A 24690-nucleotide genomic window follows, 5' to 3' on the forward strand; every position below is an offset into this window, starting at 1 on the left:
GCTGGTTTTGAACTCTTGACCTCAGGTTCTCTGTCCGCCTCAGCCTCCCAAAATGCTGGCATTACAGGCATGAGCCACCACCCCGGCCTTAAAAAATTATTTCTAACCTTTCTTGCCCCTGCTGCTTATTGCTAGAGATTACCAGCCAAAGCTGCATAGTAGTTAAAGGATGATAGAAGAGTAATTAAGCACAGGATCCCTGTGTCAGATAACCTGTGTTGCTGCCCCATTCCACCTTAGTCAACTCATTCCATCTCCACAAGCTTGAGGTTCCTCCTCTGTAAAATGAAATCAGTATAATTATACCTACCTTGTGGAATCGTTGGGAGTATTAGCCAAGTAATGTATATAACTGAACTCTGAAAAGCACCCCTTTTGTAAAACGCAGCTATTGATTAATTACTCACACATTTATTCAAGTACTTAACATGTGCCAAAATTAGTCCTAGAGGCTGGAGATACAGGTGGATTGATTGGTCTGAATTCTTTCATCTTTCATAGGATAGACCGTAGATTCTATTGCTACAGAGATCCACTCGGTTCTGCTTTTTACTGAAACTCACTACTTTTAGACACTATAATTACTCAAAATTTAAAATGAGGGAACTAAGAGTGAGGAAACCGCAATGCATATATGTGGTTACATGCCTTATAACATTCTTTGGGCATTTTCTTATTACCAGATCCTTAGCAAAGCACTTTCATTCACTACCTCATGTAATGTTCAAAATCGCCATGTGAAAGGAAGGTATTATCATTATACTCTTTTTCAGGTATGAAAAGTGATTCTCCCAGATATTCTTTAGCTTTTTGAAAAGCTTCACAGCTAGTAAATGTCAAAACCAAGATTCAACTCAACTAGCTTTAACTTAGAAGTCTGTTATCTAATTTAAAACCCAGTGGGTCTCGTGGTGCTATTTTGATGTTGCTTTTAAGAGTCCAGACCATTACCTTCCTGGAAGAACCATTCCCTGTTTTAAAGGCATCATTTGTCAATGGCATTGATTCTAAAATATCTTCTGGAGCTTTCAGTCCTTGATATTCTCTAAAAGAAATTGGGATCTGAAGTTAACAACTGTCTAACCCTTTACAGAAATTGGTAACGTAGATAATTTAAATACATAGTGGTATGCAGCTAGTACCAGGATGCTGTAAAACCATACACTAGGTATACCAATGGTTCTCAAACTTTACAGATCATCAGAGTCACTTGCATGGCTCTTTAAAGTCACCTCAAGTGTTCCTGATTCAGAAAGTATGAGGGTGAGCTCAAGAAAAAGGATTCTTAACATATCCTCAGATGATATTGAAACTGCTGGCCCAGGAAGCACACTGTGAAAGCTACATCTAGATCCGCCTCTGTTGTCTCTGTGATGTTAGAATGTTTATTCACCCTTTGTGAGTATGAAGGCACCTTCCCGTAAAGAAAGCTGTTATGATGTACAGAATGAGAGAGCATGGGTGAAATCTCTCCGAAAACAGAAAATAGTTAATCTGGCACTTCTCAAGCTTCAGGTAGCTTTACAGTCACCTGGAAGCTGGTTACAAATGCAGCGTCTCAGAGTTCACTCCCAGTTACAGAAGTCCAGGGTTAAAGCCCTAGAAGCTTCCTTTGAAACGAGTTTCCCAGGTAATGTTGAAGCAGATGGTCTACAGACTACCTTTTATAAAACCCTCATAAAACAAACACAAGTCCCACAGCAAGAAAGGCAATAGGTCCCACAATCCTCACTCTGAAGACCAGGGTATGGTATAGAGATTGGACATTATACAAAATTATAGACTCTTAGATATTCCAGAACAGACAGTAAAATAAAATGTATTTTAAAATTGCTTTCATGGAAACATCTAAGTCAAATATTCGACTTTAGGACCTTCAGAGTGAATATTAAATGAGAAGAAAAACATGGTATCATTTGAGATGAAAGAAAGCCTTAGGCCAGCACGCCCTGGTACCTTTCGATATGCAGCCGACTTCGGAGTTAAATGTCCCAGATGACAGGTAGTAGGTAATCAGAACTATTACATTTTGCACCTGACACAGGTATTGCTTCCTCCAACAATGATAGCAGCAGAGCCTGAGCAATTTCAACATCTTAATCCTTTTCCCTTTCTTTCTGAATCCAGGGAATTTAGTCTAATTCTTCAGGCCTTCCCTTAGGAATTATGAAGTGTCAGCTACCACAGAGAATATGCAAGTGGCTCTGTATAAGAAATGTTTGCTGCAATTCAGGGGACTATGTAATTGAGTTAATTTGTAGGAAACATGTTTACTTCCTGGCCTGGAACTGAGAGTCTGACCATGAGAAGGTATCAAGCAGTAAGTACTAGGTGGACTCTCATGCAAATCATACATCACATGCTGCTGCAGGGAGCAAATTCCTTGCTCTTAATATTTTTATCAGAGTTGATAAAAATAATGGAAAGTAAAAACCCTACTGTCGGATAAATGTGGAGAAGGAGATTTATGTAAACCAATTGCATTAGGTGAATTGTTTGCAACACAAGCTGCTCAGAATGATATTCTCAGGGCTGATCGACAATTACTATGATTGAGAAAATGAAATGTTAATGAATTTTATTGATGCTATTAACTTGGGTCCTCCTGACCAGGTAAGGGCTATCATCAAACTGTAGTTGAATCTTTAAAAAAGTGGTCATCCTGTGACACAGGCACATTTAATACAACATGCCTGGATAGCAGGACTCCTCACTTTGACCTTTATGGTTGTCTTTTTCCTTGTTTTTAACAGTAATGAATCATCATGGAAGAATATCATGGAAATGTAGAGGTGCAAAATAAATTTAAAAGTTGGCGAAATAAATATACAAATGACTGGTGATATGATCTGAATGTTGATATCTCCTCACAATTTATTATGTTGAAACCTAGTACCCAGTATGATGGTATTAAGAGATGGAGTCTTAGGGAAGTGGTTAAGTCATGAGGGCTCCACGCTCGTGAATGGCATCAGTGTCCTTACAAACGAGGCTTGAGGGAGCTCCCTTGCCCCTTCAGTCACATGAAGACACAAAAGGTGCCATCTATTAGGAACAGGCCCTCACCAGACACCGAATCAGCTGGCGCCTTGATCGTGAAGTTCCTAGCCTCCAGAACTGTGAGTAATACATTTTCTGTTGTTTGTAAATTACCCACTCTAAGGTATTTTTTTTAATAGCAGTCCAAAGGAAATAAGACAACTGAATAATGAGTGGATAATCCTATCACCCAATGATAACTCATTTTAGTTGTCATGCTAAAATGTTCACTACCTTCTAATAATTTTAACCATGCTTATTGTTTTTAAAATATAGATTGTGATTTATATACAATTTTCATCATGCATCTGTGATAAATACTATACCACAAGTAATTCTCTACATTATTAAAAATATATTCATTATTAAAAATATCTTAAACTTTTAAGTTGTATGAATGAACTGTTAGTATTCAAAGAGTTCCTCTAAAGGGTAATCATTTAGCATGTTTTCACTTTTGCCTCCTATAAATAAAAAAGTGATGAGCAATTTTCAACAGCTGTATTAAGGTAAAATTTACGTACTGTAGAAATCACTTGGATGAATATATTTTTATGAGCTTCTATCTTGTGTGTTTCAGTGTTTCCTAAGGCTAGGTATCAGAAATTAACCAAGTAAGACAAAGGGCCTGATACATGTTTAGGTTCAAGACAAACTTTGCCAAATGCCCTCTACTATTGATTTATACTTTCGTCAGCAGAGTATTAGAGAGCTCATCTCATTCCATCCGGGTCAGAATGAATAGTATTATTATTCAAGATGCTTTCCCTTTTAGGGAAAAAGTCAAGACATCAACGTATGTGTTCAAAGAAATGGAAACTGCATTTGGGAATTTTGTTTTTCACTTTTGATGCACTTTGAGTGTTTTTGTCATTTTCTTCCTTCTTGTTTAGTTGAGGTCATCTTCTTGTCATCTTCTTGTTTATGTGGGGTAATATGCTGTTCAAATATATTGCCCTTATTGAACTTGTTATACTAACTAAGGTAGAAAGTGACAATACAAGTAACTTTCATGCAACTCAAACAGCAGCCTCACCTAAACCAAGAAATCTCCAACTCTGGGTTCCTAGTCACGAACTGGATTACCCTAGGCAAGGTTTTAAACTTCTCTGAGCATTATTTTTCTCATAGCAAAAAGGAAAAAGAAATAGAAGATGATCAAGTTCTAGGCACTTAACCAGCTATACCAAAAAAGTCAATAACATTCTATATTTGAATAATAGAAAATGATTTTTAAAATATTCTTCTACCCTCTAATTCAAATCGCCCTTGTGAAAACTTGCTCTTAAAACTATCAAAGAATGGTAAAATAACTAATTATGTGTGACTTACTCTCATGACTTATCCCATTCTCCTAAGTCTTGCTGTGCTTAAAAAAAAAAGGATGTGTAACTGTTAGTTATCAGCACTTTATATAACTTCTGATTCAAGTAACAAATAGCATTCCAGTTCTATGTATTCATTATGCTCCTAAATTGCAAAGGAAAGAAGCCAATTCTAATGAATTGTAACCATAGTTTCTTTTGCGTGTTACATATTAGAAGTGGGTAGCACTTTAAATTACCATACACAAAACAGCATATAATTAATTCTGAATAAAAGATAATGTATTCTTGCTAAATACGAGTTATTTTAAAATCTCTTAATGAAGAACTAAGCATATGCTGTGTTGCACTGTGAAAATGTTTAGCATATGCCATTAGAGCCAACATTTTGCATTTATTATTATATTTATTTTCAATAATAATATATTATTTAAGTGAACATACAAAAAATTTAATCACTAACATTCCGAATGTGGAAAATATATGCAAATTACAGGAAACTTTTTGGCTCCCCATAAGTTGTCACTAAATAACTTTTTGATGACATGGTGTGATTGCAATTTGCAATAAAATGAGAAAAATGGAAAAGACTGTTACTTTTAAGTTGCAGAACATATGCACAATGCATTTTAAAATTCAGATATGGAGATAAACATTTCTATTCTGAAAAGTGACATGTTCTAAGTTTTTGCTTAATAGCCAAGCTGAAATCTAGACCTTAAGTGTCACCTGATCTAGTATTGGGTTTATAATTTCCTTTCCAACATTGTGTTCCTGTTTTGAAAAGAATGTATACAGAAGAATGTCGTCTTACAACTAACATATTACATCTCTCAATTGATTATGTGCTGGATACTTCATTCTGCCTCTAATCACCATTACCACAGATACCACTGTCACCACCAACAAAGCAAGAAAATAACAAATCTTGGGCCAACCCTTTTTTTGAGCCTTATTCTCCCCATCCACATCTTGATGATGCCTAATGTCGCTATAAAGCAGCCATGTGACCATGGGCAAACAAGTCCCCATCTCTAAGCCTTAGAACCCTCAGTTATGAAATGGTTACACTGCGATCCTTTTTACTTCCAACAGTTCTTCCCTCCCCCCAGCCATTCCTGGGGTCCAACAGAAACACGCAATAAGATAAGGTTTTCTCAACTCACATATGCTTTCTATTCTTACTTCATTTAAATTTGTAGTGAAAAATGTGGACAGTAGAAATAAATTACAATATCCTAAAGGCTTCAAATTAAAAACAAAATGTAAAGTTTAGTTTTAAATCCAAAGTTCTGCTTTTGTTCCAAAGATGTGATGGCTAGTTCATCAGAAAGAGACGGAAACTAGACAGAATCACTATTCCATTCTTTTCCAAACACTCCAGGTTTGGAGATATTTTAAGTGTGTTTCCTACTCGAGTGCTAATACACAGTAATTAAAAATTGAAAATGAATAAAATTTAAAAATTAAACTTAAATTCCAGCCCTATGCAATTGCTGCTGGTATTTTGCCATAATTTCTCTACATGCTCTGATATATGCGTAAGTGCGTAAGTATGTGTGTAGTAAGTGGAAGTCAGACTGAATACATAATGCGATGGCCTACCTAAGCATATGTCCATGTAGCTACAACTTCTTTGTAATACTTCCAGTGACTCAATTATAGTCCACCGTAAAAATATACCATAATTTATTTAAGAAATCCCCTCTTGTTAGATATTCAAGTTTCTACTTTTGCCATGATATTTTTGTGCATCTAAGTTTTAAATATTTCCACCTATTTAGTATTAATTCCAGAAAAGTGAGATGATTATTGTAAAATCTCAGCAGAAGTAATATAATTACTTTAAAATGATGCTGGTGGTTTCTTTTCCATTTGAACACTCATTTTCTATGAATGCTTTTGATCATATCTTAGCACATCAATGTCCCCAAATCCCACATATCTCTTCTGACTACCATTGTTAACAATAGAAGAAAGATATTTATTTCTGTATGTCTCTTCCTTCTATAGATTAGGTCTTTCTTAAGAAAGATTTCTTAAATATCCTAGCCTCAGTTCCCTATATAAAGTCAGGGACAGAGTAGGTGCTCAATAAACATTCACTCAATTGGCTAATGTATCTTGAAAATTATTTATCAAGCTCCCTCCTTGTCCCAGGGATAATAAATAATGTCACCTCCCCAGAGAAGCCTCTCTGGATCTACCTGGACTCATTTCACCTCTCATTTTATTACACGACTCTGTTCATTTCCTTTTGCACAAATACCACAATCTGAGATTGTCCTGTCATAGATATTGTGCCTCTTCCCATAGAATGTCATGGTCATAGATGGCAGGGTCTGTCCTCATCACTTACTTATCTCCATCCCACAGCACAGTGATTGCTACACTGCAGCCCCTCAAAGCTGAAAAGTCTCTTAGAGGTCACCAAACTTAGCTCCATTATTTAAGAGATATGTAAACAGATGTCCCAAGTGGAAAAATTAGTTGCCAAAGTTTTAACTAAAAATGACAGAATCTAGATGAAAATTAAAAATTCTGGACTCCCAGGCCAATGTTCCTTCCGCAGCTTTCCAGTGACAGCAACCTCAAAGCACAGAGCAGAAGACAGAAAGACGACCTCAATCCCATTCAGCCCAGGGAGACAGAAGTACGTTTGGCCAAACTGATGGAAACCTCTATTCTTGGCTGTTAGAGGCACTATCTAACCCATGTCTTAGTACCACTTGCACACCAAGCTTAATAAATATGGGGTGGCTATTACTATCTTCTGCTTATTGGTGGGGATGCTTGAGACACAAAGGAGCTGAAGAACATGGTGCCACAGCCAAGTGGCCAAGCCCAGACCAAGTGTCAGGTGTCCATTCACCTAGTCCCTGGATGTCTCGTGTGTCTCTTCCAACTCAGCTCAAATCACAGGTTCCTTGTCTCACCCATGAACAGATCCATCATCTGTTCCTCCTCATCAGGTTCCTCCTCATCTTGAGGGACTTTTTCCAGAAAAAAAAAGTGTCTTGACCTTTCCTTAAAGGAAAAATAAATAATAAATAAAAAGAACCCTGAAGTCAATTCACTTATGTGGTGATGTGATGTACTTTTCAACAAATTCATTCAGCTTATAGTATTTACAAAAATACAAGTTTCTCTCCTTTTTTTTTTTTTTTTTTTTTTTTTTTATGGAGTCTCGCTCTGTTGTCCAGGTTGGAGTGCAGTGGCATGATCTTGGTTGACTGCAACCTCCGCCTCCCAAGTTCAAGCAATTCTCCTGCCTCAGCCTCCTGAGTAGCAGGGTTTACAGGCATGTGCCACCACGCTCAGCTAATTTTATCTATTTTTAGTCGAGATGGGGTTTCACCATGTTGGCCAGGCTGGTCTTGAAATCCTGACCTCAAGTGATCTGCCGGCCTTGGCCTCCCAGTGTAGGGTTCCTTTTTTTTTTCTTTTTTTTTTTTTAGAGTTCAGGGGAGGGCACTAAAGGCAAAATTTCCACCCTGGATGCTGTACCTGTTCACTACGTCTGAGACCCAAAAACTCCTAGGCATGCAAACACTGAGGTTCAAAAGGAAAATTCTTTGTCTGGGGCTGCAAAAGGAGATGGGTGACAGAAGTGCCCAGAACTCATGGCTCTCAGTGGCTCTGAGCCTAATGAACTTGGAATAGTGGGGTGGTTCTAGAGCAATCAGCAGCTCTGGTACACGTCCCAAAACCCACACCTCTTAATACTATTTAATTAGGGATTATGTTTCAATGTGAAATTTTGGAGGATGCATGATCCTTCAAACCATAGCAGTGTGTATACGTGTACAAATATACACATGCATACACAGCAGTTATTTTAGCAAGCATCCATTCATCCAACAAAATAATCTACTATGTGATATTCACAGTGGTACATACTAGGTATACAGAGATAAAATCATTATAGTCCCTACCCTCAAAATGCTAATAATCTGGAGAAGGATATGATTAAATCGGTAATTTCAGTATGTTCTTATACATACTACAATGCATACATTAAAAACACTAAAAAGGCCTCACTGAATGTCAAAATATGTAAGCAAAATTAATTAGCTTCGAGAAGTCTATCATTTGAATATATGTTCCTTGGATGAATATTAGGACCAACTCTGCTTTAATAAGAAATTACTATTTGATAGGATTTAACTAAAGCTCTGAGCAAGCCTCCAGGAGAAAGGTGATTGGACTCCCAATGATTGGCCTTGTGAAGAGCTCAAATACTAAGGCCTATTTGCTGACCCATTTATTTAAGGCCTCTCCTCTTCTTAAGAGAAGGTGAATAGCCTTCATAAATACCAGCAATGCACTAAGATTAAAACAAAGGGAAGTTTTAAGGAAAATAGGATGAAGGGAAAGTAAAAGTAAGGTTGTAAGATGGAGCAAAGTACTTCACTCTAAAGCACACCATAATTTATGACACATGGTGCTCTTTCCTAGCAAGTCAAAGCAACTGGAAAAACACCAACAGTTATAAAACCACCACAAAATAAAAATGCATTCTTGTCCAGGTGAAACAAAACATTTCTTGATACTTGATGTCAGTAGAATTTCTACCAAAGAGTCTAATAAAGAAATCAATACCTTAAACAATACCCCAAAAATAAACAGAAAACTACACACACACACATACACACATACAGAGAGTATATATGTATTTACATATAAATATGCAGGTGTATATATACACACATCTCTAGGGTTGCTTAATTCAAATGGGGACCCAAGCATAGCAGTCCAGTTCAATAACCACAATCTCAGCCAGTGACTCTTCCATGGAATTTATAAAATCCTGTCTTAGTCTCAGCCTCTCCTTTGTACTCCTCTCTGTGTTTCTTTAACACAGTTTCATAATCTCCTCCCAGAAGGAGACACAATGATAGTGACTACAGAGGACTATAAAAGAATAGGATCAATGCCCTTATCAAGGGACTTAAAGGAGGAAATACACCTGTTTTCACCCCTTCCATCTCTTCTGTCATCTGACGACACTCAAAAGGCATAATCTATGAGGAACAGGCCCTTGCTAGACACCAGACATGTGACAACTTGATCCCAAGACTTCCCAGTTTTCAGAACTGTGAGAAAAAAAAAGATTCTCTTGGTTATAAATTACCCAGTATGTGGTGTTTTATTATAGCAGCACAAAGAAATTAAGACATACATATCTCTATACAGGTATGTGTCTATATTGTCATACACTGCACAAGCATGTTTCAGGTATATCTTACCAGAACCTGTGAAATTGTGTGTTACTCCCTTGAACGCCGGTAGGTCATAGGCATATTCACATAGCTCCTAAATAGCAGACCCAGGGTTTGGGTCCAGGTCTGCCTCCCTCCTCATCATTACCAGTCTGCAACATTGCTTCCCTGTATGACATCACAGTGAGTTTTAAGACAGAAGTACAAGTATTGGTTGCATATAAAGATATCTCTAATCTGGGAGAACTGCTGGATAGGTGGGTATGGCCAACCAATCACATCCTCACACTGTTGAGAGAAACAGTGTGCTTTACATTACTTAACACTTGTGGCTTTTGATAAACCTACTCTGCCATCTAAAGTAACTTCTGGATTAGGAAAAATATACAGTTTACTACATGTAATGATCAGTTTTATGTGTTAATTTGGCTAGGTTATTGTCGACAGTTATACAATTAAACAATAATCTAAGCAATCTAGGTGTTATTGTGAAGGTATTCAGGGGATGTAATTCAAGTCTGTATTCAGTTTACTTTAAGTGTGGAAAATCCTCCTAGATTATCTGGATGGGCCTGATTAAACCAGTTGAAAGGCATTAAGAGCAGAACTGAGACTTCCCTGATGAAGCTAAAATCCCATCTGTGGATGGCAATGTCAGCTCTCATTTGAGAGGTCTAGTCGGCCCTTCCTGCCTGCCTGTCCTATGGATTTTGAATTTTCCCAGCCAACCTCTGTGCTAAGGTCTTAAAATATCTTCCTCAAGTTCATATGTTGAAACACAATCTGTAATGTGATGATATTAAAAGGTGGGGCTTTTTAAAGGTGATTAGGCCAAGGGATCAGTGCCCTTATAAAAGTGAATCAAAAGAGCTCCCCTGCCTCTTCCACTATGTGAGAAGGCATTGAGATGGTGCCATCGATGAGGAATACACAGAAATTACAAATTGAAAATGAATACAATTTAAATTTTAAACTTAAATTCCATCCCTATGCAATTGCTGCTGGCATTTTGGCATAATTTCTCTACATGCTCTGATATACGCATAAGTGCGTAAGTATGTGGGTAGTAAGTTGAAGTCAGACTGAATACATAATTCAATGGCCTACCTTGTACCTCTTAACATTTTCTCCTAAGCATACGTCCATGTAGCTACAACTTGTTTGTAATACTCCCAGTGAAGTATTACAAGTATTCTTGTCTCTCCTTCATCAGGCACAGAATCTGCTGGTGCCTTGATCTTGGACTTTCCAGCCTCCAGAACCGTAAGCAATAAATTTCTGTTATTGATAAACTATCCAGGCTAAGGTACTTTGTTATAACAGTCCAAACAGACTACTATATGCTACAATTGCTTAAGGCAATCTCTTACTATAAATCTTTCGGGGTATATATATATGTTTATATATATGTGTGTATAGATACATATTTGTACATATACAGGTTTATATATGTGTATATATACATATTTGTACACATATGTACATATATACACAAACACACACCAAATATATATACACCCACATATATATTATACATATATATATAACATATATATACACACACATACATATACACTAAATATATAGATTTGGTATATGTATTACATGTTTATATACCAAATATATACAATTTGGTATATGCAAATATATACGTATATATGTGGAGTGTGTGTGTGTATCCTGTTGGTTCTGTTCTCCTGGTTGAACTTTGACTAACGCCCTACGTATACACTAACATTTACAAATGGAAACTTCAGAAAATTTCTGACTCAAGGAACTGGAAGAGGCTATTCAGTCTCCTAACAACAGCCAGAAACACGTTTTAACTCCCTTGAATGACAGTTGTCTTCTTACCTGTATCCAAAGGTCAAATTTCAATTCTTTCAATAACTAGAATACTATGCTTTCAGTTTGATTTTTTTTGACAAGTTCTTGGCAAAAGCAGTTCACAGTAGTCTATTATTATGTTTGGATAAAGGCATCATTGCAGAAGACTATGTGGAGAATATCTTTTAAAGCTTCTTCTCGTTATTACCTTTTATCTGGTTGTTTTTCACACACACACAAACTCATTTCAGCTATTGGGAAAAACATATTTGTAACTTTTCAAAATTGCTAGAGAAGTGATAATAGGCAAAATAATATATGTGTTGTAAAGAACAAGGTTTGGACTGCATGGGGGCCTGGATTCCCAACTGGGTCATGCTGGACACGTTAGCTACTGTTAGCCTTAATTTCCTCAAATGCAAAATGAAGATATAGCCAATCTACTTCATAAGTCTCTATAAATGGTAATTGTCATGACTGTTCAATAATGAATCTTTCAGATTGACCCTCATTCTCTAGGGTAGGGCTTGTCAGCCTGAGCATTGCTGCCACTTTGGGTCAGATGACCGTTTTCTGCAGAGGGCTGTCCTGTGCACTGCAGGATGTTCAGCAGCATCCCTGGCCCCTATCCACTTGATGCCAGCAGCATTCCCTCCCAAGCTGTGGCAAAACAAATGTCTCTAGATCTTGCCAAATGTCTTCTGGGGGCTAAATCACCACTGTTCTAGGGGTGAAATTATTATGATTATCAGTAGTAGTCAGTTTTTATTTTTCTAAAACTGTTAAGTATAGTATACATAAAGAAGAGCACAGCTCTATGAATTAGGAAACACACCCATGGACTCAGTCCCATAACAAAGAACAGAAAAGGAGCATCTCCCCCACCACATATGAGAATCCTTTCACATTCTCTACTTCCAGTCCATTACCGGGGACTTCTGATCAGAAAATTAAGATAACATTTTTAAAAATAAGAGGAAATTCAGCAATTGAGTCTGTAAATTGGTTTTCTCTGTGACTCTGCCCAATAACTAAGCTCTGCTAGAATGACAATCTAACCAGAAACCATCAAAAAAGAGCAGGTGAGCCACTCAAACCCAATCTAGGATTGCTTGGATTATTGGAGTAACACAAGGATGGCAACCCTTATTGATTCTTCCTTCCTACCAGAAGACTCAGCTTGCTCAACACAATAGAGAAAATGAATTATCAAAATAGATCAACTATGGAAGAGAAGGCCATGAAACTGGGTAGGGCAGCAGCTGGAAGAACCAACTGACCAATGGGGTGTCTTCAGGGAAAGAACAGGGGTAATGAGAGGTTCAATAGTAAATATTGAACCTCATATTGCTACCATATTCCTCTCCCTGTTAATCCTTAAGTTCCTTGGATACTAAGGGATGACAAAACAACATGCTAGAGTTAACAGCATCAGATACTACTGTAAGATAAACCTAGTAGTCTAGTTACATGATATATTCAAATACTGCTCTAGCAGCAAGGAAACATGGGAGCAGCTGGCCAGACTGACCCTCCTTCTCTGGGTATGTAATACATGTGCTGTTGGGAATTTATCAAATTACCCTCATTTGTCTATGAGATGCTGGAGAATTGAAGATTGCAACTGTGTCTTCACGCACGCGCGCCTGTGTGTGTGTTTTAGAGACAGGGTCTCACTATGTTGCCCAGGCTGATCTCAAACTCCTGGGCTCAAGCAATCCTCCCACCTTAGCCTCACAAGTTGGCTGGATTACGGACATGACATACCATGCCCTGCCTCTGTCTTCATTTTTAGTATTCCCTGTAGCATCTCCTATTGGGTCTGGAATATCACAGGTGCTTATCAAATGCCTATTAATTAAGGTAAGATATTGTCTTAAGTAATGAAGGGTGAACCTCACTAGGAATTAAAAGTGCTGAAGTCCTATTCTTGTCTATGCCACTACTATGCCATGTGATTTGGTGTGTGTGGGGTGTGGGGCGGGGGGCTGTAATCTTTTAAATTTTTCTAAATATCAGCACCTAAATCTGTTTATAAAAGGTAAGAATAAAATGACCTCTGAGGTCACTTTCAGATCTCTATTATATTTGACATATTGAGCAGAGAACCCGAAATCACAGATGTGCTTTATAACCATCTATTTTCTTAGTCATGAATTCATTCACAATTTCAGTCAGTTACTAATCCTTTATTTCACCCATCCAGTAAAACTGGGTATGATGACTTGTGAAATGGAATGCAATCTAAGTCTTATGAAATCCATTCCTACTGGGAACAACACATAGACAGCTGTACCATAACAAATTTTATATTACAGGGTGCCATGATCTCCCAAGGAGAGTAGACAATACAAGTGAAAACATGGAATATTTAAAAAACAGGGAAGGTCTAGGGAAGCCAAACATTCATTCATTCATGTACTCATCTATTCATGTCATCCAACAATTTTGAGGACCTACGTGGTAAATATTTTTCCCTGTCTCAAGTGTACTATCAATCACAAGGATGCACACAGGACCCAAGCTGTGTCCTTCAGAATATTCACAGGACATAGCAAATGGCCTTATAGATGGGCTGTAACTCAGGGAAGGTAGTCTCAGTGCTTTGCAGTTTCCTGATAGAGTGGCAGAAAGATCATTCTCTCCTGTTTTTAGTGATCTTAAGGCACAAAAGTTATGTTCTGAGACTTCCAGTGGTCATTGTGTCTTTGTTTCTGTCACCTAGGAAAAATATCTCAGCATCAATAAAATATGAGTTCAACACTTGATTAGACCCAGAGAAGAGTAGATGGAGATGTGCCCATGTAAATGGAGATGCAGAAATATAAAATTCACAAGATTGTTTAAGTCCTTCATCCAGTCTTGACAGAAGCTAGACTACTCCATGAGGGCAAGTCATAACTTGTCCTCACGGCAATGACTTGCCCCCACGCAGGGGTAATATGAGCTGCCAAGTTTATTGCCCTCATGGCAATGAACTTGTCATGGAGTTCACAGTTGTGTGGAAAAGGTAGAGTAAAAGTGAGAGCTGAAGGTCAGAGTGCTCTGCACAAAGAAAGGAGGCAAAAAGGGCAGTTAGGAGAATAAGGACACATCTGAGAAGAGAAACGATAAGGACAGAAAACTTTGACAATGGCAAAAGAATGATAAAAATAGACATTATGAGAGAAATATCAAAAATGAAATCAGTAGTAACTGGCAATGGACTGGGTGTGAGGTCTTAAAGATGGGTCCTCCAAGGTTAATGTGTGATCATTTACCGCTGGTTGGAAAAGTGGGTGGATACTGTTTACATCACAGAAATACAGACTATGGGGAAATTATCATATTTAAGAGTTTGCTAAGTGAAGTTTGGGATGCAGCTTGAGGATTAGCTAGTGACAGGATGTTGGATACTGCCATGAAGTTCATGAATCATCTGAGGCAACAAATGTAATAGGAGAAGAAGACTGGAAGAAAATACTAAGGAAGAAAGCAGGAAGACCTTTGAGTATTTGAGTGGAAAAGCTGCAATGAGTGACCAACCAAGAAAATTGAAAAAAAAAAAAAAATTCCTCTTTCAGAAAAGCAAAAAATCTAGAACTAGAAATATCATTTGACCCAGCCATCCCATTACTGGGTATATACCCAAAGGATTATAAATCATGCTGCTATAAAGACACATGCACACGTATGTTTATTGCGGCACTATTCATAATAGCAAAGACTTGGAACCAACCCAAATGCCCACCAATGATAGACTGGATTAAGAAAATGTGGTGCATATACACCATGGAATACTATGCAACCATAAAAAAGGACAAGTTCATGTCCTTTGTAGGGACATGGATGAAGCTGGAAACCATCACTCTCAGCAAACCATTGCAAGGACAGAAAACCAAACACCGCATGTTCTCACTCATAGGTGGGAATTGAACAATGAGAACACTTGGACACAGGAAGGGGAACATCACACACCGGGGCTTGTCGTGGGGTGGGGGGAGCGGGGATGACGAGTTAGTGGGTGCAGCACACCAGCATGGCACATGTATACATATGTAACAAATCTGCATGTTGTGCACATGTACCCTAGAACTTAAAGTATAATAATAAATTAATAAATTAATAATTTAAAAACAAACAAAAAAAAGAAATCCCAAAAGATAATGAATTTGAGGAAACTGGAGTAAGGGGGCAGCCAGGGGCATCCCCCATCAGAATGGCATTCATTGGTGATAATCACAATGAGTAGACAACCACTGTGTGTAATGATCTCTGAAAAAGCAGTTCCATGCCCTCTATAGCTAACACTTCTTATCAAGGGAGCAGTTCTGATTAAAATTTAAAATTTTCATCCTAAGATACACATTTAGTTTTTTTTCTAATATTGTCAAAGGTGAAAAATCTGATAACTTTCTTCCTTAAAGTAATTCCTCAAATATGTGTAGGCTATATTCTTCCAGGCATAGCACCTCAAAGCTTTTATCCATTACTCAGAGGAGCTATGTTCTAATAATATTTCCTTTCTAACCACTTACACAAACTTGTTCTCCACATTTCTTGGCCTCTCGGAACCCCAAAAGATGCATACCACTCTCTTAATCCATCACTGCTGAGACAAACCTTCCTTGCCAAGAAGACACCAACCAATCATGAGGAAAGACAGGCAGGCACAAGCAGGGCACCGCAGCGAAAGGCACAGGTTCCTCTCTGGGCAAAGCCCTGACCTCAACTGTGATGCTAGTCAAACTCCCTTTCTCTTTTGGAGCATTCAACATTAGGAGACCCAACTCCCAGGACAATTGTGGGGATTAAAGGTCATCAGTTTGGGAAAATATGAATTGTGATACTAGTATCTTGCCCTCCTTTCCTGCCTTCATTGATTCATTCCTTCTTCCTCATTTTTATTTTTTCTATTTTCCTTCTTCCTCCCTTCTTCTATTCCCTCCCTACTCACCACTTTGTAGGTCCCCATTATGGTAAATATCAGACCATCACTACCATTTTCCCATGAGCAGTGCTCCTCAGCCGAGACAATCACTATCTTCCTCAAGGGTCAAGGCCACTTCCCAATACATCACATTACCGTGTACTATTGATCACATTTATCACCACTAAAAATTACTTTTTTCACTTGTTTGCTCCCTCAAACTAAATATAGGATCCATAAGAATAGATACTGTGTCTACCTTGTCCACCCTTATATCCACAGCCTAGCTGATTTTTAGCGTGTATGACTTTTGCTAAATGAATGAATGGATGGATATTGTGATAAATGGGTGCATGGGCGGATGATATATCCTTAGTCTGATGGGATTTTTGTTATTGTTGTTTGTTTCAGGGACATCTTTACTCACAGTTATGATGATATATTGCATTCATATAATATAGACATGTATTCTTAAAAGTAAAATTATTCTCAGGTTGCATAATAGAATTAAAAGTGCCAGACTCTTTGTTTTGCACAATGATTGCAAGTTCACACCTCCCAAAATGCCTGCAGACAACAGCTAATATGACCTTTGAGGAAACTTCTGACTCTAAGAACCAAAGATACTGTTTGAATTAAAACAACTCTAAAAGTCTAAGTTTTAAAAAATTCATGTTGAAAATCCATTTCTGCACTGTTTAGATTTCTGTGTAGCTATAGACTCAAAATCTTACTCCCAATTTGTCTCAGTGAGTCAACAGTTGAAGAGAGTATGAGGAAATATTCCTAATGGGATCATGTCTCTTGCAACATCTCCATATACTCACTCTCCTAAAAAAATCACTTACCTCCCTCTTGGGAAACCTGTGGAGGAAACTGTTACTTTGGAGAATCCCAATAAATCACCCCTTCCTTTACTCATGACTGTAACACAATGACTCTGGGCTTGCCCATATGACCCTGGCCTGTAGCCAAAGGAATATAGACAAGCATGATGCAAACAGAACCATAGGCACCCTTGCATGCCACGACTTTTGTATTTTTAAAACATATGCACTTGAGATTTCTCCTTTCCAAAGCCAAACACCATGCTATAAGTCAAGTTGCCCCATGAAGGGGCCATGTGTTAGAGACACTGATGCTTGTGTCAATGATAGCTCACCCACGCCTCTGAAAGTCATGATTATCCCTGGTTACAGGTAAGAAATACCCTATTCTTGGCCATCCCCTTAGTATGGACCATTCTGTTGAACCCGACTTTGGAGTGGAGACTCAGGACAGGAGCAATGGAGCAAAAAATGCAAGAAGATGGCTCCAGCAGCTGTGGTTTAAAAGTGTGGGGGCTGAGATGCAGCAAAAACACCGAAACTGAGCATTATCTGTCAAGGTATTTTGATTCTCTACTGCTGTCTGTCAATTCAACTGCAACAACTGCAACCTGGAGCCAGCCCATCTCTCTGTGCCCTCCTCTTGTCACCCTCCACCCAGTGCCTACACATGCACATTCATGCAGGTGCCTACCACGTGGCCCAAGCACCATGGCCCACCTCCTGGGTGCTCATATTTTTTGTGTTCCATTGAAACTCTAAACTTCACAGGAATCTGATTTCCTAGATAACCTGGGTGTTGGAAGCAGCTTGGTTTGTTGAGTTATCATATATTCTCGGTTAGCTTTGGATCTCGCAACCTGCTAGATGCTTATTTAGGATATAAATACATGTTTTAAACAATTGTGTATGAAATGAGAATAAGCATGAGATAATGTAAGAGAAAGCATTATAAATTCACTGATGCCAGATGGTAACAGAATTGTTATATTAATGGTATTATTTTTTCATCATCGTTGTAATAATCACCATCATTATTAAGGTGTTACAGTATTATGGAAAGAGGCCTACATGAGGAAATAAAATATGTTAAATCTGAATTCAAGCTCTGCATTCTACTAGCTTATATGATGATAAGAATGTTATGTAATCTGATTCTAATGTTTTTGTCTGAAAAATAGGGATGGTAGTATAGGATTATTTTGAAGATGAATTAGATAACATGAAAATATGCCCAACAGTGTCTCCCTCACCAACAGTAGTTTTTTAAAAATCTGTATAAATTTATTCTTCAAAAGTTGAGACCTGCACTATCTGTAAGGTATCCGCTAGCTACATGCAGCTACTGAGCACTTAAAATGTACCTAGTCTCAACCGAGATGCATTAGTATAAAACACACCCCACATTTCAAAGACAGTATAAAAAAAGATATGAAATGTCACATTAATAATGTTACATTGATTACAAATCAATGATTTATATTATGTTACACTATGTTGTATTGTGTTATAGTTTTGATATATTGGCTTAAATAAAATAAATTATTAAAATAAATATTACCTATTTCCCTTTTACTTTTTTAATTTGACCGCTAGAACATTTTAAACTAAATATGTGAATGACGTTTGTGGTTTGTATTGTATTTTTATTGGACAGCACTGGGTTAAAGAGTTATCATGAAATTACAATTATAAACATATAAAAGCTCAAAAACAAAGGATTTCGTGGCGAAACTTTAGTTATTACTTTCAGAGGTATGCAAATATGATTCCCGCTGGGAAGGAAAGTATTATTTATGCCAATTTCCTTTAAAAGTGAAGCATGACACCTTCATAAGCAGAGGAAAGATTCTCTTCCTTATACCCAGGTGAAAGTTAGGTTTGAAAGAGCAGCAATAGATTAGTCAATTTTAGTAAAGGGAATGGAAAGGAACAAATGGGTTTGGAAACACTGAACTTGGAGACAAATTCCACATTGTTACTCACTAGCCACATAACCCAGAGTACAATGCATAAACTCATTTAATCTCTTTCTCTCTATACAGCAGAAATACTAATATACTTCTAACTCACAAGGTGATAGCTAGCAGTTATTAAGTCCCATTATATACTTGGCTTTTTGTAGGTGCCACTGTCATCCCAAGGTAGAGAGAAGGAAATTAAAGAAAGAAAAACAAAAAACAAAAAACAAAAAAACAGAAGCATGTAATATACACATGGGCACAACAAAAGACTGGGGGCAGTGGAATCTGTTTTGGTATAAACTCCTGTAGCACTGCACTTTTAATCACTTCTCTGTATTCAGATTAGTCTTTTACGGCTATCCTGGGAATGGAAGGAGACAATGAATGTGAAGCATATACCAAGATCATCAAAGAATGGTCCCCATTTATATTGCTGTTGTGAAGGCATAGGGAATTATTGAGAGGATGTAAGATTTAAATCACTCTGTGCCCCATTTGTTCATTTCAAAGAAAGACCCAAAAAGACAAGGAGGTATGTAAGCTGACTTTGCAAATTCTGTTGTCTTGGTAGTACTCTCGATTTCATAAGAATTCAATATTTGGGGGAAATACATTCAAAAGTTAATCTATGAAATACAAAGCCAAAAGAATTCTGGCCTCACAGACAACTTAAAAGCTTTAAAATCAGCTCCTACATGGCCGGTAAAATAAATATCTGAGGTCCTCCCAGTTCTTCCCGAAATGACTTTGAATCTCACCACCCATGTTTGCAGCATCAGCATCAAGTTACAATATTTTTTTTTAACGTAAAGCATACATTTCACAAAGATTGAACTATTTATATAAAGGCTGGGTTTTCTTTTTGTTGTTGTTGCTTGTTTGTTTTTGAAGAGATTTTAGTGTTCATGTTTTTGTGAGGGGCCCAGAAAGCACTGAGAATAAGGAAGAGGCTGAACCAAATATAGAGGGAGACTGGGAAATATTCCCAGCTGGGACAAGCCAGTTGCTAGCTATCATCCCTGTGAGTTTCCCAGGGGGCACACTTGGATCTAGCCTACTGGATGACCTCCAACACATTCCCACAACACAAGACACCTCCCAGGGCAACAGTCACATCCCTCTGACTATCCAACCTGACACCTCTGCAACAGACATGATTGTTTCTGACAAACTCATTTCTTGTTCAATTTGATATGAAAATGAAAGCTGGATTAGCACAATTTCTCACATTTGAGAGCATGTGCATGAATAGCATTTTCAATGTTGCCTTATAGTAAACCCAACTGAGCTTTGAAAGGAGGTGCAATAATGCAGGTGAGGGTGATATTTTCAAGATCTCTCTGCTTTGCATCCAAATCAGCCCTGCAAGGTGAAAGCACGCTCAGTGGACCAAGCTGATACGATCACTGTCACTCTCTCAGAAGCAGACCATCTTCAGAAAGAAATGTTAATCGAATTGTTTCCCACGCAAATGTAAAGACAGGGGAAACAATACTATAGATAGTATCAATATTTTTCAACATTAAGCAAAGACAGGCAATTCTCGAAGAGTGACGCTATTACCATGAATTTCATCAATTCACATTCTTACCCACAATGCTTTTCTTACTTGCTTTGTTTTCACAACTGTTCCTTGGAGGACAGGTTTGGGGGCCTCTTTGCCAAAACTGAGAACTACATTCTGAGTTTCCACGAGCCTACTATCAACTTGATTTTCATTGTCCAAATAAAATTTTGAACCCAGGAGCTGTGTTAGGAGAATAATACATGTATTCTCTGGGTCAAGTCAGTGTGACGGAAACTTCTTCCTGGACTTCTTAAAACAGAGCTCAACTATTTTTCCCAATCCCTTCTATAGGGAGGCAATTTTCCATTCTCATCCTCTTATTCTACCCAAGAGGAAACTTGAGTCCACACAAGGGCAGTGAGTTCCTTCTTGTTAACAGTGAGTGGGATGGGTTAAGGGTTGGACCCGGTGATCTACAGATGAAATGTTACACGAATATAAGAGTTGAACAATACAAAACATAGAAACCTTCGCGGACTATGTCTCTTTGAACAAACTTTGCCATGTTGGTCTTTGCTATCACATTTATTCTGAAGACCTGCCTTAGAGTGCTAAATTTCATGTCTCTTAATGTCATCCTAGAATTCAGTGTAGATTATTCTTTATCTCTTACAAATCTTGTTTCTTATTAATATGCATTAGAGAAGCTGCAATGGAACTCCGTTTTTGACATGCAACATACAAGATCTTAATGCTGCCTAACAGAGAATGGACGGTACCTATTGATGGACAAAAACTGAATGTACACATTTTTCAATAACACTTCCAAACAAACTGTAAATCCTGGGTGCAAGATAAATGTTCTGACATGACACTCTTGGTAGCATCTTCCTTTCATATATGCCAGGGCTGGACAGGAGCCAAACTCTCAGGAGAGAACATGGATCTTGGAAACACAACTTCTTTCTGCCTAACACATCTTTTTAAATATTTAAGTTTTATGAGCACATCACAGAAAACATAACACTTGGTGTCATCCTTAAATAATTCTGGGTGGGGAGAGTGCCAAGAATCCATCAATCTTGTATGCCTGAGAAAAGTCATGGGAAAAGGTTTCTGGATCTTTCGGGTCCTGAATTTAAATCATTTGCAGCTGTCTACCATGTGATCTCAGGCTCCCATTTATGGAATTGGAAAGATGAAATGAGATAACCTATGAAAGGCCCAGTCCCAGGCCATCAGTAAGCACTTCACAGTGATCAGTGGTAAGTCTCATGGACCTGCCCTTGAAAGCATCTTAAGTCTGTCTCCCTGTAACAGAGAAATGAAGAACATGGGGTCTCTTGGCTCAAAGCCCTGCTTATCCACTTATTAGCTGCATAATACTGGGAAAAGTTGCCGAATTATCCTGGGTATTGATTTGCATATTTTATAAATGGATAATTATAGCTTCTACCTCATTGAGATTGTCCTGAAGTTGGACTGAGACAATTCATGGGACATGCTGAACACAGTGTGTGCATAGAGTAAATGCTCAGTCCACATCAGCTACTATAACAATGCTTCCACCCTCGTGCTGGCTTCATCCTCTCTCCCAGTGAAGTGAGTGCCAGAGGGTACTCACAGGAGTGCTCTCCCGGCGAATTTCCCTGTTTAAACTTTCTGTCTCTTTCTATCAGTTCCTTTCAATGTGGTCCAGAAATCATTTAATAAAGCGTGCTTCAAATCCTGTAAAATTTCCTTGGGACCTAGGGAATAAAGTCCAAAGCTCTAAATTTGGTATTGAAAGTATCCCATGAAGGGTTTCAAACTGATGTCTCACTATCACCCTCTGCTTATAAACTCTGCTCAGGCAAAGCAAACCTGTGCATTCACATCCAGGTGTGCTTGTCTCTGTGATTCCTTCTCCAAAATGCTGAGAAGCGATGGTTAGAAAGTGCCATGCCAAGTGATTTGTGCAGGAAGATTTGAGAGCCAGGCCATTTTCGAGCTGGAAAGGACCCAAAAGGCCACTTTACAGATGAGGAAACTGAGGTTAATTGGCTTTCTCAAGGCCACACAACTATTTATCAGCAATGCCAGCATTGCAAAGGCTGATCTGCCTAGAGGGAAGGAATCACAGGGCAGCCTATTAGGGAAAATTTGTCAGCAATTGGCCACAAACTTGCTCACAGGTGATCTTTCTCCAATCACGAGAAATGAGACAGAAGTTATGCCACCCAATACGAAAAGGACACTAGGCGCATCTCTCTGTAAGTGAAAACTGCTGCTTTTCTGACTTGCAATACAGGGCACAGGAAGAGTGGGGGTGATAGAGAGGGCGCAGCTACGACGACGCCTCAGGATCTGATCTGTTCCTCGCTTCAAAGATGTGATTTCTCAGGCTGCGTTAGTCTCCTAACTAATGCTCCCAAATGCACTGCTGAGATGTGCTGAAGTTGAAGACGCCCTGCAATGCTTGCAGCAGGAATGGCATGAAAAAAACACAAGAATCACCAAGGCATTACTTGGAAGCCAAGCGTCCCCAGCTCTAACTGCTACATTGCAATTTTTACTCTAAGATAATAATATTGACACTCCATGTATAAAGTGCTTTCTAAGCTCCCCCAAATAATAATAAACATGAAAATTACATCTTACACTATAGCAGTGTCTATTTATGAAGATGAAAGTTGAGTGAAGTTGTTCAACATAGTTCTCCCTTTACTACTGAAATATTTTGGCAAAGTATTGAGATTTAGAATTGTTTGCATAAATGAAGCACTTCACCCTGATTTCCAATTTGGCTTTGGATTTCAATGTGGTTTTGCTGCTGCTATCAATTAAATATATTTCCAAAAAGACCTTTAAACATGTGGCTTTAATAAGTAGACAATGGAAAGTTGATTACTACTGATATTTTACTAAGCCGCCTATGTAGCCTCACCTATGTTTAGTTAGTCATCTTTGGGTAGTAATCTGGATTTTTGTTCATAATGACCAGGCATGGATTACCACATAGAAATTGAAATGAGCTGGGCGCAGTGGCTCACGCCTATAATCCCAGCACTTCAGGAGGCTGAGGCAGACGGAACACTTGAGGTCAAGAGTTCGAGACCAGTCTGGCCAACACGATAAAACCCTGTCTGTAATAAAAATATAAAAATTAACTGGGTGTGGTGGTGCATGCCTGTAGACCCAGCTTCTTGGGAGGCTAGAGCAAGACAATCGCTTGAACACGGGAGGCGGATGTTGCAGTGAGCCGAGATAGCTCCACTGTATTCCACCCTGGGTGACAGAGTGAGACTCTGTTTCAAAAAAAAAACAAAAGAAAGAAAGAAAAGAAAAAGAAACTGAAATGAATGGCTCCAAGAGTTCTGTTCAGTTCAGTGATAACTGGGTTAAATTTGGGCAAGGAGCTCTCTCAGCTACAAAATCAAAGCCCTTAAAAGGTTGTACTCTCTGACCCATTAGACAGGCTACCACGTCTCAGAGGCTTTGAGACCTTGGGCTTCCCCTGCAGACTTCACTCCCTGAAAGAGTGAAGCAGATTCCTCTCAAAGGTGTATTAGAGAAGTTGTTGTGGGATGGTATGAGACTAACTCCAGAGAAAGCTTTTACCCGTGTGTCCTTGCTGCCCAAACTCGCCCAACTGTATGCACGGACAACTTCCACTGTTTACCCAACACTTGGGCCAACACAGAGGCTATACAGTTAAGAAGGCATGCAGACTGTCCCCTCCAGAAGCTAAGATGTGACTTCAGGCCACTTGTCCATTCTTATGGGGGAATCCCCTTTCATGCACCCATCAATGCCTAGAATTCCTATGTATTCCAGCTTCTGAGATTTTTGTATTGGCTCCCTGGCTAGAATCCATGGAAAACTTTCCCACAGAACTGGATGTGTCCCTTGCAAGAGACTATTTGCCATCCACATGCCAAGCTATTATGCTGTCGGCCATAGCTGTCCTTGGAATGCTACCTCATCCACTGAGCTATATTACAGGGCTTCTGCCCAGGTCCTGACACCTGCCCAATACTTGCTCAATGCAAATTGGACTATTCAATGTTTGTTTGTTTGTTTAAGACAGG

General features: G+C 38.5%; 1 protein-coding gene across 3 annotated transcripts in view; it reads right to left on the bottom strand.

The window, feature by feature from the left end:
• Positions 1-24690, bottom strand: part of CDH11 (cadherin 11) — a 174940-nt gene that overhangs the window by 137684 nt on the left and 12566 nt on the right. Inside the window, exon 2 of one of the 3 annotated variants that reach the window (XM_025370021.1) lies at positions 9334-9460. The exons of the other annotated variants lie outside the window; for them this stretch is intronic. The gene's annotated coding sequence lies outside the window, so the exon portion shown is untranslated. The remainder of the gene's footprint in view (positions 1-9333; positions 9461-24690) is intronic. 3 annotated transcript variants of the gene reach the window in all.

This window comes from Theropithecus gelada, chromosome 20 (assembly GCF_003255815.1).
Source record: "Theropithecus gelada isolate Dixy chromosome 20, Tgel_1.0, whole genome shotgun sequence".
Classification (NCBI taxonomy): Eukaryota; Metazoa; Chordata; class Mammalia; order Primates; family Cercopithecidae; genus Theropithecus; species Theropithecus gelada.